The sequence below is a fragment of the Diadema antillarum genome, unplaced genomic scaffold (assembly GCF_040938485.1).
Source record: "Diadema antillarum isolate AM-2024a unplaced genomic scaffold, OU_Dant_1.0 scf00000067, whole genome shotgun sequence".
Taxonomy (NCBI): Eukaryota; Metazoa; Echinodermata; class Echinoidea; order Diadematoida; family Diadematidae; genus Diadema; species Diadema antillarum.
The window spans coordinates 609,315-630,346 of NW_027270956.1; positions in this window are offsets into that span (position 1 = coordinate 609,315).

Consider the following 21,032-nt stretch of genomic DNA (forward strand, 5'->3'; position numbering starts at 1 on the left):
GAGCAGAGGCACTCACACAACTCTTCGCAACGAACCCGAGCGGAGTAAGCATAGACGCATTACTAGCGGTTTCATTGAATTTAATTGCGAAAAGCCACAGGCTTGCGTGTAAATAAAAAATACGCAACCCGGGCCGCGTGATCGTGAGGCAGACGCGCTACCGACTGAGCCAACTCACCGCCCTCAATATCAAATGAAAAAAAAAGTGATAAAGAGTATGCCAAAAACGAGGAGAGTATAACATACAAATCAATATAAGAATTGTCAATTTCATAACAACATCAGTCTGTAATACGTGGTGCTACGTGGTGCTTTTGGTGCAGTTCTACGTGGTGCTTTTGTAACCCTTGGTCTGTCGCAAGAGGAGTCTGCGTCTATCGCACTTGTTAATGCCCATCGCCTTCCCCAGCGGAACGCAGCTACCAGTTCACCCCAGCCCATAATTGCAAAATTTGTGTACATGTATGAGCGAAATCGCGTTCTTGCTACCTACGAAGGAAGAACTACTCGTCGCGGAACACCCGACGATGGAGCTCAAACGCGAGGTCCAAGGATTTCTGTCCGCACCGATCTACCCCCCGCCCTGAAGGCCAAGCGAAGCGTACTTGCAGCCAAGGCGTACAAGATGAGGAAGGACGAGAACCTCTCCACAAAAATAACCCTTGTTGGAACTAAAGTGGTCTTGTTCAGCAAAGCGAAATATACCACCGCCTGGCAAGCTTATAAGGAATAGCTGCACTTCATTCTGTTCTTACTTCATTTCCATATCATATCAGATCAACGGTGTTTTTCGGCTTGTGACATGCCATCTGCTCCAGGTAACACTCTTCTATCTATATCTTTCAAAGTAATACTGACATTGATAATGAAACATGCTATAATATTACCAATACAATTTTGAAAATTGAAACAAATTGTCAAACTAGACAGTTTGAAGTAATATAGAACAAACATTGTTCACTAAATTTTGTCCTAAATAGTGATTTTTTTTCTTTTCTTTTCCTTTTCTGGCACAAAGGACAATTTTGTAAGAACACGATGAAAATATAATGAGTTCTTACCTGTTAGACCGATTTTTACGAAGTGTATGCCACGGCTGACCATAAATAGGGCTATTTGTTACAAGTTTGTATGTTTTCAGCTAATTTTGCTCCAATGCATATATATAAAGGAAGCTCTGGTTTTCTTTTTTATTATTCTCCTCATCTCCATCTTGGAATGAAAAAAAAGAAGAAAGCAGCATGGAAAAAATGTATTCATACTTACCTCTTATAGTGACAATGAATTGCAGATCAATGCTGCTTATACACAGTAGTGACCATTTCTTCTTGTACATTATTTCCTCACTGATTGAACAAGTAAAGCCTTCACTTTCCTTTTTCATTTTCACAAGAAGACAATGAGGAGAGAGAGGAGGAGGATGAGGAGAAGGGTATAATGAAAGTAAAAGGTTGAAGAAATGAATGTTGGTATTCTGTTGCTTTTTAAGGTTTTTTGTTGTCGTTTTCCCTAGTACAAAATACGGTGATATGATAGAAAATTTGATTATTTGTTTTATTTTCTCCTCATTTCCATTTAGTAATGAAAAAGAAAGAAGAACAAAAAATATTTGTATATACTAACCTTTTATACTGATTGTGAATATTGTATATCAGTGCTGTCTATACACAGCAATGACTTTATACTTCTCCGTGTATATCCTTTCTTCATTGATTAGATAAGTTAAGCCTTCACAGACCCACTCTTAATTGCACCAAAAAACAAAAAAAAAGCAATGAGGAGAAGGAGGAGATGAAGGTAAATTGGATTTAGCTTTTACCTTACCTGTTATACTTACAATTGTATCATGAAATAGGTCTATAGTGAAAGTAAACTTAAAGCAGGTTATTTGCTGCGTGACATCATTTCACACCTTTTCTTCTTTGAATTATTTCCATTTTGTAATAAACAAGGAAGAGGAGAATGAAGAAAGAAAACTCCTTTTATTTGTTAAAATGACTGAAACCTGTGTTAAAGCTGACTTCAAAGTTTAATACATTTTGTTTTCGTATGTGTGTGAAAATTCTCCCAGCATAATACGCATAATATGAAGTTTTTTTTTCTTTTTCCCTTTTCATTTCCATTTTCTAGTCAAGACAAAGTAATACATACAGTACGCATTTATTCATAATATCTATTCCACAATGTATGTCCATGTTGACATCAAGTTTTTTATTTTTTGTGTGGAATGCTGATTCTCATGTATGACCTTCAGATCAAACCCAGTATTGACAAAAAAATAATCAGATGATAAGGAAGAAAGGGAATAGGAAAACGATCTACATAAACCCCATTTGTTTGTTTGTGTAATGGATAAAGTTGATCACAAATTAAGATATATATGTATTTGTTGTACGAGCCCCCCTTTTCCAGTACCAACCAGGATTAAATACATGTTTGTATTTGTAATAGTTTCTCGGTAATCAGAATTATCATTTTATGTTTTGTTTTTGGTAACAGTTCCGGGGAAAGTTAACTCATATAATCATTTTTATATATAATTATACTTAACAAAGATAAAATGTTTGTTAGTATAATGTAATACGATAAGATTGATTTAAAGCTGTGCTACACGAAGCTGTCTCAGTAATTTGTCTTATGTTGTGTTTGTTACTTGTACACCGCCGGAAAATATTCATCCGTTTAACTCTAAAGAAGTAATGTTTGACAAAATTTGTTATAATTCTGGAATGCTGTTATTATGAACTTTGCGGTAGCTGGAGGGGGGGGGGGGAGGGACACGGATCACCTGTTTTGGGACACCGTCGCCCAGCAACCTTCGTTGCTGTACTACTTGGGCTTGTTTATTGGTGCTGTTTATACTCATGGATAGTTATGGCAATTTATTGTATCATATTATCAGGTGATGTTGGCCCCTTGACTGCCGTTGGTTGTCTTAATGTATTAGTTATTTAAAATTCAAAGCCATAACATATTTAAAATAACTGGAGATTGGGAGGCGTTCTGTTGTCAGAACGTTATTTTTATGCAAGAGTGTAATGACGTAATAATTGTGCAAACATTTTTCCCAGGTGACAACACGCCTTTATTTTTTCATCTATTCTCGGCTTTGCTTTTCCCTTCTTATGCACACACACACCTGTAGACACATGTATACCCACGAATGTTATAAGTTAATTACATAGCCGTTTTGTTCAGTTCGTCAAGATTTGTTGTCTAGATTCTCTTTTCATTCCCCCTCTCACTCACTTTTTTCTTTCTCTCTCTCTCTCTCCCTCTCCCTCCCTCCCTCGCTCTTTTATCTAGGGTACTCACTCAGTGAGACAGATTGGGCTATCTGTTATTTTATGTATTTACACATTGTGTACTCGTATTTTGGGCAATTTTGTTTGTATTTGCATATCAGTTTGATGAAAATTTTAACAATAACAATGGAATTGCATTTTTGTGTGTATGTGTTTTTGCATTACTTTGATATAATTGTTCGTACTGATTATAAATCCCAATGGTATAAGAATTAGTTATTTTGGATAGGCGATCCGACTACCAAAAAAACCCACAACAATAACTGGTTCCTTATTTTGTCATTAAGTGGTCGAGAAGTTTAGTATGCCCGTGGACGCTGCATAGTACGTGTAGCACACGTCTTTGTTTGTTAAATAAGTTTATGTTAGGTATTGTATACGAGCCCATGGCCTTGTGTACCATCCGCAACGATGTTGATTCTGTGTCATCTGTGTTCATGTTCGTTTCCTTGTTTTGTCTGTGTTTCATGTTTCTCTGCACGCATTTCGGTTTCCTTTCTTCTTTTAGGTCTGCATACCCCCACGTAGCTGCTGAGTTAGGACCAGGCGGGAGGCCAGTTATTAATTCCCGAATGTTTTATATTCTAACCCATGGCTGACACAATAAATTTTGCTTTTAATTCCTTGAATAATGATGAATTCTATAACACAGTAAGGCACTCTGAATCTGATCATGCAAATATGATCTCCAGTTTATATGAAGATTACATATCCGATAAATACAATACCTCAGCACAAGAATTTGAATATAACTTTAACTCAAATGATCCAGTCCAGAGTCCATCGTGTGTGTTTATTTGACCGAAAATCAGTATAAAAATCGGATCACGAATACAGTTGATGACACATTTTTGTTAGCTCACTTTAACATACGCAGTATCAATAAAAATTTTGATAAGTTGCGCTTACTCTTAGAAAACCCAGATCATAAATCTTGCTCCATCATAGGGCTAACAGAAACATGGTTGAACTCTAATATCAGTCATTTATTTTCTTTACCCGGATTCGAATTTGTATTTAGAAATAGAAATGAGAGAGTTGGTGGAGGAGTTGGTTTGTACATCTCGAAAAAATTTAAATATATTATACATGAGGAGATTAGTGTTATGAGCGATGTACTCGAATCCCTTTTTATTGAATTGATAAATCCACATGGAAAAAACATTATGATTGGTGTAATTTACAGACCCCCTCGGTCGAATTTGAATGATTTTTTGACAGTTTTGCAGGATTTAGTACAAAATCCCATGATATCTATTAAAGATACATTTCTGATGGGCGATTTTAATATCGATCTCATGAAATGTAACTCCCAAAACAGTTCAAAAGAATTTATAGAAACATTAATGTCTGCTTCGTTTTTACCATTAATTTCCAAGCCTACCCGTGTCACCAGCCAATCGGCTACCCTCATAGACAACATTTTTTGTAATGTTCTTCCACTTCCTGAGTCTGGTATCGTCCTCTCAGACATCACTGACCATTTTCCTATATTTGCTCAGGTTCCAATTAAACTGAATAAACAAAATAATTATCATAAGCGTCGTAAGATTACTGCAGATAATCTTACAAGTCTCCAAAACAGTTTAAAAGAACTCGATTGGTCTTCTGTATACAACACTACCGATGTCAATTTGTCTTATGATTATTTCATATCTACTCTTACCTCCGAAATCGATAACCATATTCCCCTGCGTAACATAAAAAATAGACATAAGCAAATTCCAAGACTCCCGTGGATAACCCAGTCTATATTACGATCTATAAATAGGAAAAATAATTTGTTTTATAAATATAGATGTAATCCCACTGAAAAAAATAAGAAAAAATATGTTTCATACAAAAACACACTCACCAAATTATTGCGTACGCAGAAGAAATTTTTTTATGTTAATCAGATAAGCAAATATAAAAATGACATTAAAAACACATGGAAAACATTAAAGAATGCTATGAATACACCTAACAATTCATCTAATATTTCTGAAGTTCGGTGGGGCAATGCCTCCAGCAACACTCCCGCTGGCATGGCTGAAATTTTTAATGACTTCTTTTCTTCAATTGGAAAAAATCTTTCTCAAAATATTCCTCTTTCTAGATTTTTTAGATACACCTAACTCTAAAACTATATTTTTTGACCCAACATATAAAGAAGAAATAATAAAGATTGTTGCCAATTTGAAAGAAGGTAAAAGTCCTGGCCACGACGGAATTGACAACTATTTGATAAAAAACATAATTCCTCAAATAGTGGATCCCATAGTACATATTATCAACTCATCGCTTGCAACTGGCCATGTGCCAAATAGCATGAAAATTGCGAAAGTAATTCCTATTTATAAGAAAGGGGAGAAGGATGATGTCAATAACTATAGACCCATATCTTTATTATCTTCTATTTCTAAGATTCTTGAAAGAATAGTCTACACCAGGACAGTACGTTTTCTTAAAACCTGCGACATATTTTCAAACTTTCAATTTGGATTCAGGGAAAATCACAGCACAACACACGCACTACTTGCCCTCATCGACAAAGTCACACACGCACTCGACACACTTTCACACACAATAGGTATCTTCTTGGACTTCTCCAAGGCCTTTGACACGATTAACCACGGAATACTTCTCGCCAAACTGTCTCATTATGGAATACGTGGAAAGGCCTTGGAGTGGTTCACGAGTTACCTATCAGAAAGATCCCAATTTGTACATGTCAACGGCTTTGACTCTCAAAGTAAAACAATTGCATGTGGTGTTCCACAAGGGAGTTTATTAGGCCCATTGTTATTCATTATTTATATTAATGATTTTCATAGATCCTCGGAGAAACTATCATTCATATTATTCGCGGATGACTCTAATCTTTTTTTTTCCCACCCTGACCCAAATATCTTAATAAGAACAGTCAATGAAGAATTGATAAAGGTCATACAATGGATATACGCAAACAAATTGTCATTAAATATTCAAAAAACAAAAGTTATGCTTTTTAGTAATTCTTTAGATAGCCTCCCAGGCAATATAACATTTGATACTACTCCCTTAGAAGAAGTTTCTTCTTTTAAATTTCTTGGTGTTTGCGTTGATAACAAGCTTTCATGGAGGAATCATATTGATAACATATGTAAAATTATTTCACGTAACATTGGCGTAATGAATAGATTAAAATATTATCTTCCTTCATCTGCATTATTAACTCTTTATTCTAGTTTGATACTCCCTTATTTAAACTACGGGATTCTTGCTTGGGGTAATACATATCAGATGTTACTTGATAAACTTCTTTTATTGCAAAAGAAAGCGCTTAGAATTGTTTTTAATTTACATACCCGAGAACATACAGATGCTTTGTTTTCTGACCATAAAATATTAAAAGTAAATGATTTGTATGTGTTTCAACTTGGTCAGTTTATGTTTAATTACAACAGTACCTTTTTACCTAAAATATTCCACGATTTATTTCATCGAAACAGTCATGTTCATAACTATCCCACGCGACGATCCGACGAATTCCATCTTCCGTTAATGAGAGCCGCACATGCCCAAAATACATTTCTTTATACCGGACCCAGACTTTGGAATAATTTAGATGATAGTTTAAAAGATTCCCCCAAATTTGTCACATTTAAATATAAACTCAGAAAACATTTACTTTCTATTTATAATCTTAGATAATTTAAATTGCTATAATTTATGCTTGAGCTTTCACCTGTCCTGATGTCGCAGCACTTGGCGTGTTCTGTGTGCAGACCTCTCTTCTTTCTTCTCTCCTTTTCCTTTCCTGTCTATTGTTCTTCGTAGACTTGTATTGTTACCGTCTTCTCTCCTCTCGGTACTGTCTCGCGTCCAACAGTGTATATGCGTGTGGGTAATTGAATGTGTGTACGAATGTATTGTCCTTGTCTTATTTTCCCGGTACATGTGGTTCAATGAACAGTGTCCGGGCACTATAGCATTGGTATTCTATATTTTTTTCCCGATCTGTGTATCTCAAAATAACTACATGTATATTGTTATAGAATAGTATATCATTCACTCATTATTTATCTAGCGATCCACGTCCGACAAGCTTTGCTTTTTAGTGGATCACTATTTTCCATGATCGAATTTATTTTCCGCTCGCCCACGTAGTATTTGTACAGTGTTCCTCTTTATTATTGTACATATATGTTGTTCTATAATTTGTCTCGTATATTACATGAATCTTTTGCAAGCGTTTGAACAATATCAGTTAATGACATGTATACATTGTACTATGTTTTTGATTTTCGTTGATTGGAAATAAACTATGATTGAATTGAATTGAATTGATTGAATTGATTGATTGAATAATAACATAACGGAAACAGAGCAATTAAGGCATGCTGTATGTGAACAAAGGAGAAATCAGTACAGGGGACCGTCATCATAATAGCAGGGCTTGACGTGAATGAGGTCCTTATCGTCATACCCAAGTCTTCATATTCGTGTGAAGATAGTGCATGGTTCTGTAAACTTTTGTGCTGTCTGCTTAGTGTATCTACGGTTGACTTAGTCAAATTCCATACTCTATGGGAGGAATTTATTCCATACATTCTAGGCGCAAGCAATCATTCTGAGGATTTTGTTTGCCTGTTTCCGTCCCAGTGCACCATTGTATTATAAGCCCCTATCATTTCTCGAGAGTTAATACATGTACCTCTATATAAAGCAATAGGTGTATACCTTGGGGTGTTTGCCTTACTATAGTGGCGTCTCTCTTACGTGAGTTTTGTGTTCTTGGTTGTTTTGTTGTTGTTGTGTTGTGTTCCAGTAGTTCCGATTTACTGGCGTATGAATCATTACCTCTATGTTTGTGTAAACTGTTCAAGCGAAATAGAATCGTTCTTTCTGTTCACGGTAACGCACCATGATAATGGTAGGCTGTCAGATGTCGGGCGTGCGATGATGAGTACGGAACACGCCTGATAATAAAGATTATCATTATTATGTTGGTGTATGTTACTGACCGTTCTATGTTTCCCTCAATATTGATCTCCTTGAAATGATATGCCCGTTATCATTGATTAAGATAACGTATACAAGCTTGGCTGGTGCGATTGATAGAACTGATTCGTCGGTAACTTCATTTTGTATGACTTGCAACGATCACTCTCCTATAATTACACACTATTTTACAGAAACAAGCTCTAGGCCCACTGTAAGTATCGAAGCGTAGGGATACCGATGCTTATGTCAATCCTTGGTGTGATTCTTCCCGAACTTAATAATAGTGACTATTTGTATAGCGCACAGGTCACAAAGGACTGTCAGCCCGAATTCACGAAGGTGGTACATTAATGAAACCATGGTTTTAACCATTGACAAAAACCATGGAGAGCCAAGTGTCGCATGGAATATTTCGTTACAAAATCAGTCATTTCGTCGATGAAATGATTATTTTGTAACGAAATGACAACATTTTGTAACTAAATGAACATTTTGTCCACGGAATGATAATTTCGTTAACGAAACGGTCATTTTGTCGACAAAATGACCAATTTCGTAACGAAATATTCCGTGCGACACTTGGCGCTCCATGGTTTTTGTCCATGGTTGAAACCATGGTTTCATTTGTACCACCTTCGTGAAATCGGGCCTCAGTGTCATCTATACATCAAAATTTCCTCGGGAGGAATTTACAGTGGCGGATCCAAGGGGGGGGGGGGCGCACCGGGCACGCGCCCCCTTTTCATTTTTATTTTTTTTTGGTTAAAACAAAAGAAAAAAATGGGGGGGGGGGGGGCGTGCGCCCCCTTTAGTTTTGTGAAGGCGCCTCCCCTTTACGACATTCCTGGATCCACCCCTGATTTATGTTCCGTACAATTCTTGAAGCGTTGTTGAAGTCGACGCGCTTCACGCATTTTAGCGTGACGTTTCTAATCATTAAGTGATTTCATGTTGCCTACTCGATAACATAGCTTGTATTCAGGGTTCATTGAATGTTTCTTATTAATTGCATGCGCGTGTGGAGGAGGGGTGAGGGCTCCGCCTCGTGCTCGTTTTTCGAGTCAAGGGGCCATGCTCCCCCCCCCCATTATTAAAGAGGAATTCCAATACAGTTGAAAGTTAGTCTGAATAAAGGAGTCGGATTTTCTTAGCCCAACAATGACAATTTGATCAGAATCGGATGAAAAATAAGGGAGTTATGACATCTTTAGTTTCGGTATAATTTTTCAAAAATCAGTTCTTGAACATCATTCAACATGACTATGTAAATTCTGAAGTGATGATGTCATCCCCTCACAACTTGCCATATCATAGTTCGTACCTAGAATTATGAAATTTTCGTGTTTTTTTTCATTCAAACGCATTTACGCCCCAGTCTCAAATCCCGAAATGGAAGTGATCAAGTCATTTAACAAGAAATAACATCACGTTTTACACTTTGATAACAGAAACATGGAATTTTCGTCACTTTTTTTTTCGTACATGATCAATGGAAAATTGTGAGGTGGTGACATCACCAGCATGTTCATATCGACTGTACGAGAACTGTTCTGCAGAAGTTAGCTAGATTTTTAGCCGAATTTCATCAAATATTCTCAGCTGTAGTCAGAAGAATACTCCTTGTTATATCAGACTAACTTATAACTGGACTGGAATTCCTCTTTAAAGAAGAATCTATAGGGCGAATGAAACCATCGGAAAGTCTTCTTTATGGGTTTTCTTTTGGATGTTATTTTTTCCACATTTTTTGCAGCCCCCACCCCTTCTTCTCGGCCCCTTTAAGCAGATAATGATGCTCACTATCGATAGTGATGTATCAGCCCCTTTTCATATAGGCCCTACTAGTAGCATACTACAGTAGTATATACAGAGACTCTTCATGAATGTTTATAGGCCTTTGTTCAACCAACCAGCATAATCATTAGACCGTACACCTTGAGTAGGGAAGGGGTGGGGGGGGGGGGCTGTTCGGGTTAATAACCAGTTGAGCTGATACATTGCATACACGATATGTGTGTCCATTAATCAGCATAGTTATTAGACCGTAAACCTTGAGTAAGAAGGGGGTGGGGTCGTTGTTCTGGTCAATAACCACTTGAGCTGGTATACACTGCATATACGATGTGGCACAAAAACAGAGTGAAAGTGAATGCAACCCAAAATTGTGAAGTTGAGTGTGATACAAATTGAGCAAAAATCAAGCAAATAAAAGTTCTCTTACCTATAATTAGTGGACATAACGTTACAAAAGTTCTAGAAAATTCAGAGGTCAATGTATCGTTAACCAAGCTGAAGCAGTAATATCCATCGCAACCGCAATGTTCGTATAAGATGATGTAATGACGTCATTCACAAGCTTCAACCCTCTGAAATAAACACACATTCTTTTATCATCAAATGTAGTTTACGGAAAGAAAATTAAAGATATTAAATAATGACATTAACATCAAATAAAAGATTATAGTATATAGCTTAGCAGTGATGATCTTTTACTGGATAGACAGTTTAAATTGTTAGATTATGAACCCAAAGCAAGATTTGTGTAATGTCGTCGTGCAAGCCTGCAAGAAAGTTGCGGGAGACCGTGACTTCGTCACTCTATGTCATTTCCATGCGTTATCTGTTGTATGAAATCAATTGAGTAGAATTCAAAAATTCCTTGACATTTTCTTTGAACCAACGTCTACTCTAAATTACAATGTCTGTCATTCTGTGTGGTTTGTTTTTTTCTATTTATCATTATTCAATTCAAATCATGGATATGGCATGAGCTGATTCAAGTGTATCCTGAATAGATGTATACAGGTAATCTTTTATAGGATTTTCAAATTTGTGTTATTATACTGTTTAATCAGTAGATGTGTGTTACGAATGCAATTCGTCGAAACTTGATAATGTGTTAAGGTCAACTTGAAGACGGTGCAGAATTTTTACCGTGAATCGCCGCAAAACTTTGCTGGTAATCTAGAGTTGAATAGGCAGCCTGTCTCCGCTGGGGATATCAAACATGTAATCGGTATATATGACTATATGTGTTGCGCAGGAACGATCGTCCAGGTTTTGTTAATTTTCTGTTCGTTTCTTTGCCGAGTTGGTGTATTTATGTTGTGCTTTGTTATCTCACACACGAAAAACAGAACATACACACTGTTTCTGTATGTCCGTCGACGATGACGCACTACATTTTGCATTGCTTTACACAAGAACTGTACGATTCAAAATTATGATGAAGAAAGACGTTGTGCTTTTCACCTTAAACGAGGAAATCTTAAGACAAGACTTTGATTTAAGAGTAAGCATCATTTGAAGATCGGAAGTGATTTCAACATCATTTCAATCTATACTCTCGGCTAAACCTATAGGTAATACGTCAACCACTTCTACTAATGATGAAACCAACAACTTAATCCTCTTCAGGTTCCAATTAGGTTGAGATCTTGCCGCGTTTGAGCATTTAATATCATTGGCTCATTTTTATTAATTTTGCAAGGGTGGTAATAAAGATCATATTTGGTGTTATTTATTGATATTTAACTGTCTTGGTACAGGTAGTAAAAGCAGTCAAGTGTCTGAAACTGAAACTATCCGCCGGCAAATAAGTTATTATTTTTCTTTGCGCACGCGCGTGCAACTCAAATCTCAAGACCTTACCACCATAAAAGGACCAGAAAAACAATAGATTAATGATGAGGATGATGATTAAAAATACTCTTTATCGTTATGTTCATGCTCAGCATACTAACGGTGATAATTCTAGTAGGCCTAATGATAAAGTGAAACTATATTATAAAGACAACAACTAATTACCATTATATTAAGAGTACCATCTTCAGTATTTGTCACTTTATAGCACTGCTCAATCTAAAGTCCCCTGGCATTGACGAGACTCAATTTATACCACCCGGCTGTGGGTGGCCTCATATATATTGCATGGCACCGGGAAATATTCGAACTTAGAAACCTCCCGTTTGATAGTTCAGAACCTGGACTCATATAGACCAGGAGCTGGCTGCTGGTCAATTTACCCCATCAAGCCCAAAAGGTTTGACCCCTCAAAGTTACTGGGGCCACCCCCCTCATTACAAAACTGGGCGTCAGCCTGATACCTGAGGGCGGGGTCGTCCCCCAGGGACCCCCCCAAAATGGCCCCCGGCGGGTGTAATTTACCCCATGGAGCCCATGGACCAAACCTGGTCTAAAAGAATGGCCTAGGGGTGTACATAATAAAAATATAAAAACTGACAAAATATCTGGTCGGGAAAGGGGTTGCCAGACCGTCCCCCCCTGGGCCCCCCCTGGCGGGTGTAATTTACCCCATGCAGCCCACGCACCAAACTTGGTCCAATGAAAGTACTATGGGTATACATAATGAAAATATAAAAACTGACACGATATCTGGTTGGGAAAGGGGTTGCCAGATCCCCTCACCCCCCCCCCCCCCCCACCATGTGTTCTCAACCTTTCAAGTTGTTTTGCATACAAACAATAATGCAGACAATACTATATATAAGTAGCATAAAACCTCAAGTGGCAGAAATAATTACAACTGTATCCAACATCCTACAGTTCAACTGTGTTACCATGCATGTGGAGCAAGCTCATGTACAACAGTACAAGAAACTGTATACCTGTGATACAAAATTGTACATGCAGTGGGTGCATAGGCCATAGTGTGGTTAATTGCATGCATATATTTGTATGTTGTATACATTTTACTTGTTGCATGCAATTATACATTTCGAAGATCGGCAAAACGTGTATCATCAGTCTGCAAACAATAAAAAGGCGGTGTTTTCCTGACCTTGGTAAGTGAACTGGGCTTTCCTATTGTAGGTACTATACTGGTAGGCCCTTATGACAGTAGTACATGTATTTCATCACTGGATGACAATTGGTGTCAGTAACAGAGCAAACAAAGAAAGGTCAAGAGTCTAGATCTTGGACTAGATCTAAGTCTCAAATATGCTATGATATGGCGAGATATCTAACGTTAGACCTATATTTCCTATACATGCTATAGCTTGTAGAGTACCTAGTACTATTTGGCGAAACCAAATGAACTGGAACAGGGGATGGATTATCAGTGAGATGTAGTGTATTATGAGTCATAACTGAGAAACCAATAAATAGAACATCAATGTTCTCAGCCTATGTAGGTTTAAGTGTCAAAGGTGTGCATTGCTTTAAATTTGCATAGAACACTTAAACCCTGAATTTGTTAAAGTCACTGCACTTCCTATCATTCATAGCTAGAGTCAAAAAGGCAGAATTATACTACATTTCAATTTCTCTATCTAATAGACAACTTTGACTTTAGGATTAGAAATAGCCTTATTCATAGCTATATGTATCATAAGTGTTGAAGATGCAGATGTTCCAGTGAATGAATACTTGCAGAATTGGGTATGAAGATTAGGCAAATAATCTGAAACTCTCTTTAAATATAGCAAAAGAAATAACAAACAGCCTGATTAAAGTTGCAAATATTGTGATACCGATGTCTTAACAAGCTACAGTACATGCAGCATGTCTACCATGCCAGAAACATGGACAGAGAGCCTTAAGATTGAAGAGCTGTGACCAAATGAAGCCTCAAATTGCTTAAATTGCAAATCAAAACCATTGGTAGTAAGATAATATTTTAAATACCTGCAAAAATATAGGAATCTGTACCAAAGGTCATTCACTTACACCTCTGTTAGAGCCAAAGCTATAATTGTGCATTGCTACAGTATTTATGCTCAACTCTGAGTTTGTTTACACTGATGTATGAGGCGAAAGTACACATAAGCTTGTTATCACTTCAGTTGTTTGTTTTCTATACCTTGTGCAGCTCTCATAGTTTACAGGTACAAACCTTTGTTGGTTGTCAATGAGTCTGCACAAAGACTACTACATGCACCACACTGGCACTGCAGCCTCTCCTGGGAGAGGCTACAACACAGGGACAGTTTGTTATTTCTTTTGCTATATTTTTGTATCACAGGTATACAGTTTCTTGTACTGACTATGAGCTTACTCCACATGCATGGTAACACAGTTGAACTGTAGGATGTTGGATACAGTTGTAATTATTTCTGCCACTTGAGGTTTTATGTTACTTATAGTATTGTCTGCATTATTGTTTGTATGCAAAACAACTTGAAAGGTTGAGAACACATTTGGATGAAACTTGTATGAAAAGATGATATAATAACACAATTACATTTTAAAAACAGATGATAAATATAAATTTTGGTAGTGATCCGGGAATCTTTATGAAATTTTGATGATTTTTATCTTATGGCAGCTAGATGAGATCAATGGAATTGGGAGTTCAAGCTGCATTAATTTGAGGTTTGCATACATGCGCACTAAAGGTAAAGGCATGTGCTCAAGGTATAATGCACTACCACACAGCTGGAAGTTGATGGCATTTAAAAGCAAAAGGCTTTTATATGAGAAATTTGGCAGTTTTTAGCATGTGTGGATGGGTGGAAATGAGCTGCTTGGCAAAGGTCTGCACTGTCTGAGTATGTTTCTAGTGTAGATATTGATAACTCCATTCTTTTGGGGAGGGAGTGGGATGGGGCATGTGGATATGTACACACACAATGCTTCTGTTGTCATAACCTCATCTTAATTCAAGAAGTTCCATTTATTACTTTTTATGACAAGGTCATTCAAACCTCTCCAAACCGTATAGGCCCTTCACACTAAAAAATGGGGGGGGGGGGGGGTAGCAAAGGTAGGGGATATGTTTGATTACTCTTTGTAAGAGAGATATTTTGTCAGCTTTTATCTTTATTTTTTGCACACCCATAGTGGGGCCTACTTTCCCCCAGCCAAATTTGATCCATGGGTGCTGTTGGCTAAATTAAACCCACGAAGGGGCGTAATGGGCGGTGGTGGTGGTGGGGGGGGGGGTGGTGAGGGGATCTGGCAACCCCTTTCCCAACCAGATATCGTGTCAGTTTTTATATTTTCATTATGTACACCCATAGTACTTTCATTGGACCAAGTTTGGTGCATGGGCTGCGTGGGGTAAATTACACCCGCCAGGGGGGGGGGGGGGGGGCCAGGGGGGGGGGGGACGGTCTGGCAACCCCTTTCCCGACCAGATATTTTGTCAGTTTTTATATTTTTATTATGTACACCCCTAGGCCATTCTTTTAGACCAGGTTTGGTCCATGGGCTCCATGGGGTAAATTACACCCGCCGGGGGCCATTTTTTTTTGGGGGGGGTCCCTGGGGGACGACCCCGCCCTCAGGTATCAGGCTGACGCCCAGTTTTGTAATGAGGGGGGTGGCCCCAGTAACTTTGAGGGGTCAAACCTTTTGGGCTTGATGGGGTAAATTGACCAGCAGCCAGCTCCTGGTCTAATAACACCACATTATCCTCATTTGCTGGTAGAGGCCGCTTGTCAACTCTACAATAGTAGCTGCCAATTGTATCGTTAAAGCTATAAATAAAAAAAAAAAACACACACACACTTTGGACTCCCCTTGGTATGACGCTATCCATACGTTGTTCACCCCGTATGGAGTGTGATCAGCGAATGTAGTTGACGAACGTAATGGGAGACTCGATGATTCTGAAAATTTAGTGGGTACATTGTAATAATTTTCTGCATCTACCTTTGCTCCTATATAATGTATACTGCATGCACATGTGTATACAACAACGCCCTGCTCTAACTACATGCCACATCTGTAGGCCTATTATCTAATTATCATAACTTAGCCAGATGACGGCCTGGCTCCATTGTTCCATAGATTAATACGAGTGATAAAGTACCACGGCCAATGTCATTTTCGCGTAATATTTTGATCGGTGAAATAGAAAATTTGCTCAAAGCCATACACTATCTATATCATTTGCAGATTTAGAAATAAAAACAGCTTTAGTGCTTCAAAATACTTCTTTAATGTGAGTTTCGTATAGGAACACCAATGTAAAAAGTTTAATTAGTTTAATCAATGTTAAGCATTGTTAAACATGCAGAATGTCAAAAATTGTTTCATCAAAATCATAAACCGTCTATATTTATGGTTTGTTGAGAAAATAAAAAAATGTATATAGATATCTCCTTACATTTGTGGGGGTTTTTTTGCGAAATTTCTATATGGTAGGATGTTTTGTGATGCAATTGAACATTAGATCACTCGAATATTTCTTTTATTTAATTCGCTGCTGCCAGGGGTAATTAACTGTGACGTTAAAGAAGGTATCTCACTGAGCGTGAATTTTTGCGACCGTGTGTAGCAAAATTTTGTAGGTTTTGTGAGAGTAAGGTTCGCAAACAGTTGCAATCAACTTGGCAAGCAGGTATGGTCACAAACAATTTTTCTTGTCGGAAAGAATTTGTGAGTATGTTCACAATTTCTTTGCGAATTTATTTTTTCTCAAACAGTTGCAGGCGATTGCGGAACAGTAGTATAGTATTTGCAAGTGGTTATGATATGACATAACTGAGGTATATCGCTGAGGTTCCTTTTGATTCGCCAATTTCGAGAAACCAGGTGACTGACGTACAGAGACGCATGACAATCACCACTAGCCATATGTCTCAATGCAAAGATCATTAGTTCCAGACAAGGCTTCTAAGCTCTTCTTAGGTCTTTTTCTTCTGGATGGGGGGGGGGGGGGGGGGTAGTCAGTGAAACACAAGGGGCACGAACACATATTTGCAAACACTTACACAGTTTATTCACTTCACCAAAACGTTTCATGTCTCATATACACACATCCGTACATACATCACACACACACACACACACACGTACACATTATGTACACATCCATAAACATACAAATACCATCTCCACATGCACAACCATCTCCACTCACATGCACATAACTATGGATACATGCACACGTTTATAGAACCACAAAATTTATTTGCATACAAATCCACAAAAATCTTTTATAAAAATGGAGACAGCAATAAACAAATAAAACTGCACGTCCATACCCGCACCCTGTATACTTTACCCTTGCACTGATGCATTTTCTACTCACCCCTCCAAATGTAGTACTCAGCATAATGGTTTGTAACCATGTCTTCTTCTCTGAGGCCGTCAACAAAATCAGATTTCCGCTGCATGCATTGTGTTCGTAATGATATGATTGAATAAACAAAGATTTTCCAGATGATCGTGTATTACTTCAATTTACGCATTAGTGGATTATATATTCCAATAAAATATACATTTTCATATATATTATGAACATAATATTTCCATTTTAGTCGAATGTATGATTATTTTGCGAGAACTGTTTGCTATATGTTATAATTATCTACTTTGTGATAAATGCACGAATCAAAGAAAATCATATTAAAAAAACATGTAATTTTCTACTCTCAGTCAGTCATTGAAGCTCGTGACATCTCCATCATTGCTGCGAGAAGTTTTCATATCGACCAAAGTCTGTCCTCTGCAAAGAGATTGTTCTTACTCCCTGTAACTACTCGCTATAAGCTCTTTGATCCTCTGCAGTAACCACTCTCCGACCCAAACGGTCTCTCTTTTCTTCTTGTTGTCTTTAACAGTTTTTTTTCTTTCTCTTCGGTCGCACGACATCTGCAGCGAGGTAAAGCAATTCTTCAAGAGCAGCAGAAATCCATCTTTTAACAGATTCTTTGGGGTCATTCCACGAGGCCGACATTCACGAGTCATACGAACCACGGGTTTGACATTGAAAAAAGGACAATGAGTCATACAGCATGAGTTCGACACTAGACAATAAGACCCATGGGTCCGACATTAGGCAAACAAGGCTCACGAGTCTGACACTAGGCAGAAAAAAAAAAAGGCTCACGAGTCCGACGCTATAGGTAAAAAGACCAACAAGTTCGACATTACATCACTGGGCTTATTATGTGCCGGTCTCGTGGGTCTTCTTTGCTTAGTGTCGAACTCGTGGGCCTTGTTTGCCTTTTATCCGACTCGTGCTGGGCCCTATTTGCTTAATGTCGAAGTCATGGGCTGTATGATTCGTGGGTGTCGAACTTGTGACGTGTGCCCGATTCTTTCACGGTAGTCAAATGAATCTGAATCCTGGGGAAGGTGTGCTCACCCTTTCTATAGGCTTGGGTCCATAGATTCATTGGGTACTTTACCAGGAGGTGTCAAGAGGTCTCAAAAGTTCACGAACAGTGGCAAAGGATTGGCAGATAGTTGTTAATCTTCGCAAAAACTGTCGCTAACGTTGCTCGCAGTCGCTCTTAGTCGAAACCTTCCTTCGCAAACATTTTCCCGAATGTTGCTAATTTTGGAGCTATTAAGTAATAAATCAAATCAAATCAAACAATCAAATCAAACAAGTGTTCCATTCGCTAAATAATATGATAGAGGCGAAACCCGAGATCACCAACATTCCTCAGGAAAGTTATTGGCGAATAAAAAAAAAAAAATGCAACGATCGTTTGCCACCCAGTGAGATACCCACTTTATATCATTTTGAGCATGATGGTACATGATGGTGTATGAACTTTGACCTCATAACAGCTAGCACTATCAATTTGCTCCCACATGTGCAGGACATGTACACGATTTGATTGGGAACGATTAACGTGTCTCAAACCGCAGATCGCGTAAGAGGCACGTGTTGCCCAGTGGAGACCATCATTCGCCAGTGCGTCATCAATGACACCCCATACCATTACAACAACAACAACAACAACAACAACAACAACAACAACAACAACAACAACCCTCCTTACTACATGCTTCTGGATTCGTGTCACGGTGGATTATCTTGACACCTGTGGATTGCGTCTTGTGATTTGGCAGGTGTAGCGACCAATAGACATTATTTTGTGGTGAAGTCAGCTAATGTTCGATATACACGTACAGTATACATGTAAGCGTTGTGATATATTCTTCATATCTCACGAAAATTGACTGGGTGTGACAACTGCCGGTCATACGATTTGGAAATTTAACACGATAGCTCCAGCCCCATGTAAGTTATAATAATTTTGTCATTTGTGCTGCCTTTGCATCAGCGATGATCATGAAAATGCTATTAGTAATTATTCTACATGCTGTAAACGTCATATCATAATGGTTTTAAAAAATGTTTGAAATCAGCCTATGACCAACATAACAAATTTAGTAAACAGCTATACTACAACTGATAATAATTATGTTAATAGAATTATAACGATTACCATTATATTGTGATTGTTTTCGTCATCATAATCATCATTATCGTTATAGCTATGATGATATTTACCACCCTCTCCACCTCAAAAAAAAAAAAAGAAAGATAATAATAATGTTAAAAACAATGTCAATTCACGCCGGGCAGTATAATTGTCATTGTTAACAGTGGTAGTGATATATTGTATTTACAGTATATTGAACGACTGCAAAGTCTTCGTCGATATCTATTGCCTCCTGTTCTTTGTTGTCAAATGATCATGTGGTTAAATGGAACAAAATATACTAACCGAATGCGGCAATCGACTTTTTTTTTCTCCCTCTCTCTGTAACTTTTTTTTTTTCTGGTTCCAAATGATACACATGTAATTTACACAATCACTTTGAATTTGTTAACAAAATCAAAAGTGCAAATCAACTAATTATGATTAAAAAAGCTGAAGATATTGCACGTAATTTTGCTATCAAATGTTAATTAGGATGAAATATAATGACATTTATATGGAAACACATAAATTTACGGAATCTATTATAAAAAAAGACTATCTCTGTTCACCTGTACCCAGAATCCAAAGCCTCATACACACACATCATTATTTAATAATTCTTATCAAAATGTTCAGTCACAAATCTCTTTAACCCTATCACAATGCAGAAATAAATGCAAATATGCCATACGTCTCTGGTTCCAACTGACAAAAGAAGCATGAGTTATCAGCCGCAAAACCAAATTTTGCATCCTGCTCCTTGGTATCCACAACCCGATGTAATTACATCCCAAACTGAAATTCCTTGAATTTTCAAATCATTATGTCAAACTTCCCGATCTGACGAGTCGTTCCATCTATTACTTATCCATAAAACCAAAGTTGTTATGACCATTTTTTATCTGTAAACTATGTAAATAACTTGCAGTTCTTTAACAAACTGTTCATAAATTCTCTAGATAGTGTGCTCTAGAATTTGAGTTAAATATTCAAAACTATATCAAAATTTGCTCAATCCTTGTACTTAGATCTCTCCGTGGTCTCAGGATCTTTCCATTCCGTTGGCATACCATCAATAATACCGTTTAATGAACAAGTCGTCCTTTTTAATACCAAGGCCTTGAAAATACATGGTCCTTCACATGTCCATTATTGTAGATATCTGTTAATAAAGAAAAAGCCGTCTTCTTTGACACCAAGGCCTTAGAATTAATATACCAGCGGTTTCACAAGTTCATTATTGTAAATATTAATAAACAAGCCGCGTTCTTTTATACCAAGGCCTTGAAATGTACCAACGGCTTCACATGTCCATTATTGTAAATATCTGTTAATCGACAATTGCCGGCATCAAATAAATTCTAATAAAAAAACCCACTTTGTCTTCTATACGTAGTATCTCCCTGTGATTAATTGTCATTGGATTTACAGCTTCCTTTTCAAAATCCCTACAGTTTTCCATATCCTGACAGGCCTTCATAATATTCCAAATAAAATGGTGGAGCTGCCAATGTCAAAATTCACAAATACAAAATCACATTTACAAAATAAATCTTCCACCAACAGATCTAAAGCAGTAATCAAAATTAACGTTTTATCACAACGAACTGTTTAACCTATGTAC